The following is a 13099-nucleotide window of genomic DNA, read 5'->3' on the forward strand; positions in this document are numbered from 1 at the left end:
ATAGAAAATGAAATGAGCTCAAATATACCTACAAGTGAGGCATAATGATGCAATATGTACATAAAGCAAGCCTAAATAGTATGTTAGCATCGATTAGCTTGCAGTCATGCACTGACCAAATATGTCTGATAAGCAAGTTAAAGTACCAATGATTGTCATGCATTCACGCACAGCATAAAAAAATTGGTGGACAAAATGAGACAAAAAAGGAGTGTCATGAAATACAGTTATACATGTAAACAAACTACGGTGAGTTCAAGGACCGCCAACATTAGTAGGACAAAAGGGCGCTCGTCAAATACTCTCATCAGTAAAGCATGTCTAATATAAACGGTGGGATTTCTAACAATTAGGGAGGTTTGTGTCATGTTGTCCTCCTACAGAAACCCTATTAAAACAATAATAAATTGTTCCCCCCCATCTTATTTTCATACATTTTTGAAAAAGCTCCAGGGCGGCACTAAAGAGTCGCAGGTTGCAGACCCCCGTGCTAAGTCATCCATCAGGGGATGGGACAACCTCTCTCGTGTAAATTATAGATTGTGTATGCAAATGATCTTCTATGTGAGCATCTATAAATGTACAAATTGCTTCGCTCTTTAACAATTAAACATTTCAAATGCTCAACCCTGCACATTCATATTTATGTTCTGATGGTAGAGAAGTCATAAGACATATGTTGCTCTTTTTCTTACTTTATATTGTGTATATTTATTGTATTCTTGTTTGTACTGCGGCTTCTCAATTTACGAGCTGAATTGGTGTGTAGCGGAGCTCTTTACTCAAAACAATTGTATCTCCAATCAACATCTCCCATTAAAGTGAATTGAAATGAATTTAATTGGTTCCCACCGCCCTCTCCCAGATAGTGCAAAAAATAGAATAGCGTGTACTATGAGTGGGCATGTTGTGTGTGATCTACTACACTGCGTGTGCACTTTTCAAGTGGTGCAAAACGCCTAATTTAAATGAGCATTTTGCACACACAGTAGACACTTGATCATTTACTGCACATTCATGTTATCGTGCTCCTACCTGTGTGCGATGTGTTGCACCAAAAGCACACACCTATAATCTGTAACACATTTTCTGAATTGCAATCTCGACAACAGAACCATATGCACTCTGACACTTCATTCTGTACACGAGGCTTTGTATCACATTGCCAGAGCGTTCACGCGACTGGAATGACTCAAACGCAGGAAAATGCACTGTATATAACTGTATATTTTTGAGTCTGAATATAAAGAGGATGAGTTTTAGGAGCAGAGTGATAAACAGATCCAGCATTAGTAAAACACTAGGCATGTAGCAGTTTGGTAAGTGCTAAACAAGAAATACAAAACTGCGAACATAATAAACAATCACTTACTGTACAATATCTGCTCTCACTAAAATGCCAACTGAGGGGATTTTTGTATCTTCTTGCTTCGATGATTAATTAATTATAATCCTCAAAATGATAAGTGCTAAACAAGAAATACAAAACTGCGAACATAATAAACAATCACTTACTGTACAATATCTGCTCTCACTAAAATGCCAACTGAGGGGATTGTTGTATCTTCTTGCTTAGATGAACAATTAATTATAATCCTCAAGAAGGTGTAATAAAAAGAAAAAGATGCAGCAAACTAGCGTTATTTTGTGTCTTTTTCGCCATCTCCGGGTCAAAGTTGGATGTCAAAGTTTACCAACTATCGGTTTATGGCCACATCCTTGTAACTATACAGGTGAGAGACATAATCTATAATCTAGAATTAACTTTCACCGGCTCAGAGGCGATGCAGCAGTCAGGTGATTTGAAAAACAATATATACAAAAATATTCACCTTCTCGGAATTTTGGTGTTGTTTTTAGTGTGTTTTGTGTACAAAACACACTAACAAACACACTGTTCGGGTCTGTGGGACCCGTTTTCATTTTTTATTAAAAGAAAAATGATACAGTTAATTAATTTTTCAAACTGTTACTCACTGACTTTGGCTCATTTTCTGTGAAGAACATATATCAGAATACATATTTAATGACCACACACCATACCCCCCTACACATTTCTATTACATATAAGATGTCCGGGTCCACTGTACCCGGGGCTAATAGAAGTGTGGAAATTGATGAAAATGAGAGCAGACAGCAGAAAATGTTAAAATTATGGAATATGACAGAGTCAGATGACTGCCGATTTTGTTGTCAGGAGTCTGAATCCACCCTGCATTTGTTTTGGTATTGTCATATTGTGTCTTCTTTTTGGGTGGAAGTTGAAAAAATGTGTTTCAGGACTGGTTTGTTTATGAAGCTTGATGTGGTTTCTGTTATTTTGGGAGAGTTCATTGACAATCATGATTTAATCAATTTAATTATAGTACTCGGTAAAAGGTTTATTTTTAAGGCCAAAAACAGATATTCACTTAGTATTACTTTCTTTAAAACATTTATTCAGTATTTTTTAACTTTAGAAAGTTACATGGTTGAAAACGATAATGATGCCAAAAAACATTAAAAAAAGATGGGAAGTCCTCAAAGGCTTATGTTGAAAGTATAATTATGTTTATAGATTATATGCTATCTGTTGTTGTATTCCCTAATTTTTAGTGACCTGAACATAATCTGGACTGTACATACATTTTTTGTTTTTTTTTTGTTTTGAAAATGTAATTTTGTTTATAGATTATATGCAATCTGTTGTGTTCCAAAATGTTTCTATTTTATTTTTTTTTTCAGTGTACATGAATGAAGGTGTGTGTTGCTGAACTTGACTTGGACATTATCTGGACTGGACCTGGTTTAAAAAAAAAACCTTTAAACGAAGCTGATTTCATTTACAACCAGGTCTGGTGAAGATAAGGTCCCTTTTTTTTTCTTTTTTTTTTAGATAAGATAAATAAATCTTTTCTTGAATAAAAAAGAAAGTAAAACAATATAAAAATAATTACATTAAAAAAAAAAAAAGTAATTAAATGAAAATGTTAGTGGACCAGCAGCACAAACAATCAAGTGTGCTTCAGGGACTGTGTCCCTTGCAGAAGTGTTGTCCATGTTGTGGGAACCAGAATATTGGTAGCAGAAAGAAACAACCCCTTTTGTGTGAGTGGGTGTGTATGAGTGTGAATGGGGGAGGGAGGTTTTTTTTTTTGGGTTGATGCACTAGTTGAAAGTGTATCGTGTGTTTTTTTCTATGTTGATTTAATTAAAAAAAAAAAAATAATAAAAAAAACAACAAAAAAAACAATGTTGCAACCTTGTGTGGTAACCGCAGGTGCAGAAACACAAAAGAAGAATCTCTGTGGGATGCAGAAACTGGCAGAGAAATTTTCCGTGCAACGTTATTATTGTTGTTACTCAGCCAGCGTTTGTGGGTCTGATGGACCCGTTGCATTTTGTGGCTTTTAATGCCTCACAATCAAACACTTTTATGTTAAAATACTGAACAGATGTTTATTGGGATAAGGTAAACATCTGTTCAGTATTTTAACACAAAAGTGTTTGATTGTGCGGCATTAAAAGCCACAAAATGCAACGGGTCCATCAGACCCACAAACACTGGCTGAGTAACAACTATATGAACATTACTTAAAGGGGAACATTATCACAATTTCAGAAGGGTTAAAACCATTAAAAATCAGTTCCCAGTGGCTTATTTTATTTTTCGAAGTTTTTTTCAAAATTTTACCTATCACGCAATATCCCTAAAAAAAGCTTCAAAGTGCCTGATTTTAACCATCGTTATATACACCCGTCCATTTTCCTGTGACGTCACATAGTGATGCCAACACAAACAGAACAGCAAGGTATAGCGACATTAGCTCGGATTCAGACTCGGATTTCAGCGGCTTAAGCGATTCAACAGATTACGCATGTATTGAAACGGATGGTTGTAGTGTGGAGGCAGGTAGCGAAAACGAAATTGAAGAAGAAACTGAAGCTATTGAGCCATATTGGTTTGAACCGTATGCAAGCGAAACCGACGAAAACGACACGACAGCCAGCGACACGGGAGAAAGCGAGGATGAATTCGGCGATCGCCTTCTAACCAACGATTGGTATGTGTTTGTTTGGCATTAAAGGAAACTAACAACTATGAACTAGGTTTACAGCAGGGGTGCTCACTACGTCGATCGCGAGCTACCGGTCGATTTCGGAGGGTGTGTCAGTCAATCACCAGCCAGTCATTAAAAAAATAGTCCTAAAAATGAGCGATCATAAATCTTCACTATGACGTCACTTTCGTCACTTGATTGACATTCACGGCACCCGAGGGTCTTCTGAGATGACGCTGACTGCTGCCAGCTCATTAAAATGACCGACTGGAAGGCGAGAAACACTTTATTTCAACAGACTCTGGCGCCGTACCTGTCGTCAAAACTCCAAAGACCGACTGCACAGTTGCACAATAAAAGCGCTACTTCATCCTGCCTGCGCTACCAAAATAAGAGTCTCAGAAAGCTGGCGTGCACAAGCTAGCAAGCTACGGAGTTTGCCGACAATGTATTTCTTGTAAAGTGTATACAAAGGAGTACGGAAGCTGGATAAATAAAATGCCAAAAACCAACCACTTTCATGTGGTATTGGACAGAAAGGTGGACTTTTTTTCTCCTCCATTCGAAAATGCGGACCTTATCAGCACCACTGTCTGATTCCAATCAATGCAAGTCATCACAATCAGGTAATACACCAACTTATATTCTTGTCTTCATGAAAGAAAGGAATCTATATGTGTTAAACATGCTTGTATTATCTCTAAACACTTTTAACTTATTAACAATATTAACTATATGTGTTAAACATGCTTGTAATATCTTTAAACACCTTTAACTTATTAACAATATTAACTATATGTGTTAAACATGCTTGTATTATCTTTAAACACCTTTAACTTATTACCAATATTAACTAAAAGTGTTAAACATGCTTGTATTATCTTTAAACACCTTTAACTTGTTAACAATATTAACTATGTGTTAAACATTCTTGTATTATCATTAAACACCTTTAATTTATTAACAATTTTAACTATATGTGTTAAACATGCTTGCATTATCACTAAACATCTTTAACTTGTTAACAATATTAACTATAAGTGTTAAACATGTTTGCATTATCTTTAAACACCTTTAACTTAACAATATTAACTATATGTGTTAAACATGCTTGTATTATCATTAATCACCTTTAACTTGTTAACAATATTAACTATATGTATTAAACAAACTTGTATTATCATTAAACACCTTTAATTTATTAACAATATTAACTATATGTGTTAAACATGCTTGTATTATCATTAAACACTTTTAACTTGTTAACAAAAACATATGTTTCATAAATAAGTAAATATAAATTTTATATATGAATGAGGTAGATCCCCACGACTTGATCAATTGAAAAGTAGCTCGCCTGCAGAAAAAGTGTGAGCACCCCTGGTTTACAGCATATGAAATACATTTGGCAACAACATGCACTTTGAGAGTGCAGACAGCCCATTTCAGGCGCGCTAGGAACATATATTTTTCCACGATTTCAGCACTCAGGTTAACCATACCTAAATAGACACAAAATACTGCATTACACAAGACTACCCGAATGCACTCGAATGATTGAAAAAAATAAATGTTTTTAAGCTAAATTATTGGTAAACACAGTTTATGTATAATAATTTACGTAAAACCGCGAGTAATGAATAAAGTTTTCATCAATTAATATATTCTGTAGACATACCCTCATCCGCTCTCTTTTCCTGAAAACTGATCTGTCCAGTTTTGGAGTTGATGTCAGCAGGCCAGGGAAGCTAGGGTCGATATTCTTCTCTTTATCATCTTCGGTTCATTCTTGCCATCTCTGTCGTAGCATAGCTTTCGTCGGTAAAGTGTGCGGAACAAACGACTGACCATTTCGTCGGCTTTCCCCACACCCTCGTATTTTGAACACATTTCGTCCAATTTCTTGCCACTTTCGCATCTTTGGGCCACTGGTGCAACTTGAATCCGTCCCTGTTCGTGTTGTTACACCCTCCGACAACACACCGACGAAAGTGAGAAAATGGCGGATTGCTTCCCGATGTGACGTCACGTTGTGACGTCATCGCTCCGAGAGCGAAATATAGAAATGCGTTTAATTCGCCAAAATTCACCCATTTAGAGTTCGGAAATCGGTTAAAAAAATATATGGTCTTTTTTCTGCAACAGCAAGGTATATATTGACGCTTACATAGGTCTGGTGATAATGTTCCCCTTTAATACCACTAATATCTCTGCGCTGCTGACCCGTCTCCGCTTGGGATGGTTTCCTGCTGGCCCCACTATGGACTGGACTCTTACTATTATGTTGGATCCACTATGGACTGGACTCTCACAATATTATGTCAGACCCACTCGACATCCATTGTATTCGGTCTCCCCTAGAGGGGGGGGTTACCCACATATGCGGTCCTCTCCAAGGTTTCTCATAGTCATTCACATCGACGTCCCACTGGGGTGAGTTTTTCCTTGCCCTTATGTGGGCTTTGTACCGAGGATGTCGTTGTGGCTTGTGCAGCCCTTTGAGACACTTGTGATTTAGGGCTATATAAATAAACATTGATTGATTGATTGATAATATACATTTGCATAATCCAAATATATTGCACTACAATTAAAAATGAGCTAATACACGGTATAATGTAACTTTTGGATTGAATCATTTTCCATCAGCTGGTGTAATTATACACCCTTCTGCCTTATGGCAGAGGGCATGGGTTTGATTTCCGGCCAAAAACCATTCGTGCGATTGACTCGCTGTGGCAACCTCTCATAGGGAAATCGCCGAAAGGGGAAACAAAATGATTTTCCATCGGATATACAGCTCAGACTTGTTGGTTTTTTTTTTACCCCAAAGTCTCACATCCCCACAGCGTCTGCATCCTATGAATTGGTGTCGGGGACAGTTGGCTGTGAGCCCCCACGTCGCCCACGGCATGTGACCGCTGCAGGAAATGTGCTTAGCGAAGCGTTCCCACTGCACTGTAGATACAAATTACAGCACCAGACAGCCCGGGAGATCATTTTGTAGCAGAATATGCAGCATTTTGTGGTTTTACAAATATTCGATGAAGAGCGTGAATTATCTCCCGCGCCCTCGTCACAAAACACCAACCGAGCCCCCATCTGCGACGGGCCACGTGTGTGAGGCATGATTCAGAACGACAACACGGTGGAAATCACATTGTGTGGCATTTAGGATCGCATGTGAGCGTGTGTGAGTCAGCTTTGCAGCATTGTGCACTGGCACCAGTTGGTGTCAGCTGTTGGTGTGCCGGCATAAGTGTCTGTCAGTTGGCTGCTATAGCAGGTGTGTCAGGCACCTTGAAGGCTGCATGGATAGGAAATCAATAGCTCTCTCTTGATTAAAAAGTGCATCTACTAAAGACAGGAAAACCCCACAGTTAATCCAAATTATAAACTTTAATTAAAGGCCTACTGAAATGCGATTTTCTTATTTAAACGGGGATAGCAGGTCCATTCTATGTGTCATGCTTGATCATTTCGCGATATTGCCATATTTTTGCTGAAAGGATTTAGTAGAGAACATCGACGATAAAGTTTGCAACTTTTGGTCGCTGATAAAAAAGCCTTGCCTGTACCGGAAGTAGCAGACGAGTAGCGTGACGTCACAGGTTGTGGAGCTCCTCACATCTGCACATTGTTTACAATCACGGCCACCAGCAGCGAGAGCGATTCGGACCAAGAAAGCGACGATTTCCCCATTAATTTAAGTGAGGATGAAAGATTTGTGGATGAGGAAAGTGAGAGTGAAGGACTAGAGGGCAGTGGGAGCGATTCAGATAGGGAAGATGCTGTCAGAGGCGGGTGGGACCTGATATTCAGCTGGGAATGACTAAAACAGTAAATAAACACAAGACATATATATACTCTATTAGCCACAACACAACCAGGCTTATATTTAATATGCCACAAATTAATCCCGCTTAACAAACACCTCCCCCCTCCCGTCCATATAACCCGCCAATACAACTCAAACACCTGCACAACAGACTCAATCCCACAGCCCAAAGTACCGTTCACCTCCCCAAAGTTCATACAGCACATATATTTCCCCAAAGTCCCCAAAGTTACGTACGTGACATGCACATAGCGGCAGGCACGTACGGGCAAGCGATCAAATGTTTGGAAGCCGCAGCTGCATGCGTACTCACGGTACCGCGTCTGCGCATCCAACTCAAAGTCCTCCTGGTAAGAGTCTCTGTTGTCCCAGTTCTCCACAGGCCAATCGTAAAGCTTGACTGTCATCTTCCGGGAATGTAAACAATGAAACACCGGCTGTGTTACCCGGCACAACAGTCAGGGGGTGCATTCTACGGCGGGGGTGCGTTATCCAGCACCGCTTCCCACTTACAGCTTTCTTCTTTGCTGTCTCCATTGTTCATTGAACAAATTGCAAAAGATTCACCAACACAGATGTCCAGAATACTGTGGAATTTTGCGATGAAAACAGACGACTTAATAGCTGGCCACCATGTCCTCTACAATCTGTGACGTCACGCGCAGGCGTCATCATACCGAGACGTTTTCAGCAGGATATTTCGCGCAAAATTTTAAATTGCACTTTAGTATTGGCATGTGTTGCAATGTTAAGATTTCATCATTGATATATAAACTATCAGACTGCGTGGTCGGTAGTAGTGGGTTTCAGTAGGCCTTTAAGCACTTAATTAAGTTATCACAAAACTTTGTGTTTCAATGAGTTCCCAGCGAGAGGACAAAAGCTGTCTTTGATCCTACCAAGAAGAAGGCTTGTAAAACTCCACTGTGTAGGATGGGAAGCAACATGAAGGTGTTCTGTTTCTTTGATGTATTGTAATCCACAGAAAGAGTTTGTCTTGACCCGAGGACTACAAAGCGGAGAGAAAGCAGCACCTTTTCTTTAAACTGTTTTACGGCCTTTTCTTTGAACTGTTTGTAATCAAAGGCGATGGCTGTTTACGACCCCCCCTCCCTTAAAAACAGCCGTTGCCATGTAATCAGGGAAAGTCCAAATAAAAGAGGAGGCGTACAATCTTTCGTCAGAGCGTGGTGACACTGTACAAGGGTACAGGTGTACACGTTTCTCCTCACTGAGCAACATTTAATTATGTCTCTGTTTAATTCCTTGCTTCTTGTCTTGTTTAATAGATGCCATCAGTGTTTGAACCTGACATCTGGTTTCATCGACGCTGCTTCTACTACTCACGCAGACTTTCTTTCTTTCTTTAGTTTATTTCAAACATGAACACACTTACAGCACAATACATCACACAATTTAATACCATTTCACTTTACACATTGTCAAGACTTGGACTATGGCGTGGTTTGTTTTCCCATGGTGCAAAGGATTTGGACCAGACATGGCGTGAAGTTAAATATATATATTTAATTTTAACACTCAAAAAAGGAATTAACAAAAGGCGCGTACAAGGGCGGAAGTACAAAACTTGGCTATAAAAACAAAAACTCGCACAAAGGCAGAACTATGGACAAAAAAAGGAACAAACAAAAGGCGCTCACAGCGGAGGTACAAAACAGTGGCTTGAATAAACAAAAAACGTACGTGACAAGAAAAGAGCAGCATGAACTATGACCTGGACAGAGTAAGCAGCGTGTCAAGAGTGCAGAGCATGAATGTGATGTCGCCAGGCCGACAAACAGAAAATGACAGGCTTAAATAGTCATGGGGTGATTGAAAACAGGTGCGTGAGTTCAAATGAATCAGGTGCGTGAGACGTGAGGACAGGTGAACTGATTTGTAGTCATGGAAACAAAACAGGGAGTGAAAAAACAGAGACTGACAGAGTGCAAAAACCAAACAGAACATAGCCAAACTAAACATGATCACCAAGACATGACACATATCACAAAACTTTGTGTTTCAATGAGTTCCCGGTGAGAGGACAAAAGCTGTCTTTGATCCTACCAAGAAAAAAGGCTTGTAAAACTCCACTGGGTAGGATGGGAAGAAAACATGAAGGTGTTCTGTTTCTTTGATGTATTGTAATCCACAGAAAGATTTTGTCTTGATCCGAGAACTACAAAGCGGAGAGAAAGCAGGACCTGACTCCCCTACTCACCTTTTCTTTGAACTGTTTGTAATCAAAGGCCATGGCTGTTTACGACCCCCCCTCCCTTAGAAACAGCTGTTGCCATGTAATCAGCATATTTGCCAACCCTCCCGATTTTTACGGGAGACTCCCGAATTTCAATGCCCCTCCCGAAAATCTCCCGGGGCAACCATTCTCCCTGAATTCCTCCCGATTTTCACCCGTACAACAATATTGAGGGCGTGCCGTGATGACACTGCCTTTAGCGTCCTCTACGACCTGTCATCGCGTCTGCTTTTTCTCCATACTAAAAGCGTGGCGGCCCAGACACATGTTGTATGCGGCTTCTACACACACGTAAGTGAATGCAAGACATACTTGATCAACAGCCATACAGGTCACACTGAGGGTGGCCGTATAAACAACTTTAACACTGTGACAAATATGCGCCACACTGTGAACCCACACCAAACAAGAATGACAAACACATTTCGGGAGAACATCCGCACCGTAACACAACATAAACACAACAGAACAAATACCCAGAATCCCTTGCAGACCTAACTCTTCCTGGACGCTACAATATACACCCCCGCTACCACCAAACCCCGCCCCCTCCACACCTCAACCCCCCTCCAGAATTCGGAGGTTTCAAGTTTGGCAAGTAAGTTAATCAGGGAAAGTCCAAATAAAAGAGGAGGCGTACAATCTTTCATCAGAGCGTGGTGACACTGTACAAGGGTACAGGTGTACACGTTTCTCCTCATTGAGCCAAATTTAATTCTGTCTCTGTTTAATTCCTTGCTTCTTGTCTTGTTTAATAGATCATAATAATAATCATCATCAGTGTTTGAACCTGACATCTGGTTTCATCGACGCTGCTTCTACTACTCACGCAGACTTTCTTTCTTTCTTTAGTTTATTTCGAACATAAACACACTTACAGCATAATAAATCACACAATTTCATATCATTTCACTTTACATCATGTCCGAAAAGGAGTAGGAAGAAGCAAAGCTTATTTAATCCTACCCCTTTCCCACTTTGGAGCGTTTACAAATATATACATTCATTTACTGCCTTTTTTTTTTAAATTAAAATGACATCCGTGAACGAGTAATACAACAGTTTTGTAGTATATAATGAAGTCAGTCATTATTAACATACTGAAATAAGGTTGAAAGTGTTTCTCATAATTATTTTTCTTTGTACTTTGTAAGCACTATTCATTTGAACAACCTCTTAAACTGGATCATATCAGTACAATGTTTAACTTCTTTACTTAATCCATTCCATAATTTAATTCCACATACTGATATGCTAAAGGTTCTAAGTGTTGTATGTGCATACAAATGTTTTAAAAAGTATACATACAGAAATGTTAATATTTGGTTACATACGCCGTCATGCCTGTTAAAAATGTGTTTTTTTTAAATTGGGAACCGGTACTTTTTAAACAGAGTATAATACCGTTTTTGATTCATTAGTACCGCGAAACTATACTAGTACCGGTATACCGTACAACCCTAGTACTTCATGTTGCTAGAAAACGTTAGATGTGATGGTGCACCAAGAGTCAAGTACAGCAGGAATGGGTTTTAGGAACTCTTGGCAATATAAGCATGTCTTCCTTAAAGTCCCCTTGAAGCTTTTAAGTCATCAAAGTAATCCTCTCTGTCCAAACCTTTTGCCCCAGACATCATTTGCAGTTTGGGCACTCCATATAGGACGCACGCCACCCGGCACGTGTATTTTAGCGCAGATTTGGATTAAGACGTCTTTGCGAACACAGAATTTTCTTGAGCATACATGTTGCAAATTGTGCAACTTCTATAGCAGAAGAAGTAGAGTAGTAGAGGGTTTTTTTAGGCCAACAATACACCAAAGCAGTAAAAAACGATATTTTGCTTCTAAATACACTATATTGCCAAAAGTGCCATCCCATTCCTAACCCATAGGGTTCAATATGATGTTGGTCCACCATTTGCAGCTATTACAGCTTCAACTCTTCTGGGAAGGCTGTCCACAAGGTTGCGGAGTGGGTTTATAGGAATTTTCCACCATTCTTCCAAAAGCGCTTTGGTGAGCTCTCAGTCTCCGTTCTAATTCATCCCAAATGTGTTCTATCGGGTTCAGGTCAGGACTCTGTGCAGGCCAGTCAAGTGCATCCACACCAGACTCTGTCATCCATGTCTTTATGGACCTTGTTTTGTGCACTGGTGCACAGTCATGTTGGAAGAGGAAGGGGGCCGGTTCCAAACTGTTCCCACACGGATGGGAGCATGGAATTGTCCAAAATGTTTTGGTATCCTGGAGCATTCAAAGTTCCTTTCACTGAAACTAAGGGGCCAAGCCCAACTCCTGAAAAACAACCCCACACCATAACTCCTCCTCCACCAAATTTCATACTCTGTCATGTCTGTGTAATCATGTTTTGTTTTAGTCATGTTTTGTTTAGTTTAGTTATTGGACTCTTTAGTTTCTGGTTGTTCACTCCCTTGTTTTGTTTCCATAGCAACCCATTAGTTTTCACCTGTCACGTCATGCACCTGTTTCACGTTTTGAGTCACGCACCTGTTTTTGTTAATCATGTCTGTGTTATTTAAGCTTTTCTTTTTCTGTTGGTCAGCCTGGCGACATCGCATTTATGCTCTGCACACTCTTTATCCTCTCAAGCCATGTTCACAGTCCCATGCCACAGTAAGTGTTTTGTTTCGTGTTCTTAGTTAATTGCCTTTGTGCTATAGTCTTTTTGGTTTCATAGTTTGTTCTCCGCCATTGTGCGCGCCTTTAGTTTGTTCTTTTTGTTATTGTAAAAATAAATTATGTACTTACATTCCCGTCTCGCCCGAGCCAACTTTCTGTTGCCTTCCGGAAAATCAAACACCAAGGACCAAGTCTTGACATACTCGGCACAGTGCAGTCCGAAATGTAGCGTTCTCCTGGCAACCTCCAAACCCAGACTCGTCCATCGGATTGCCAGATGGAAAAGCGTGATTCATCACTTTTGGTGATGTAGGGCTTAGTTAC

Source organism: Nerophis lumbriciformis, linkage group LG12 (assembly GCF_033978685.3).
Source record: "Nerophis lumbriciformis linkage group LG12, RoL_Nlum_v2.1, whole genome shotgun sequence".
Taxonomy (NCBI): Eukaryota; Metazoa; Chordata; class Actinopteri; order Syngnathiformes; family Syngnathidae; genus Nerophis; species Nerophis lumbriciformis.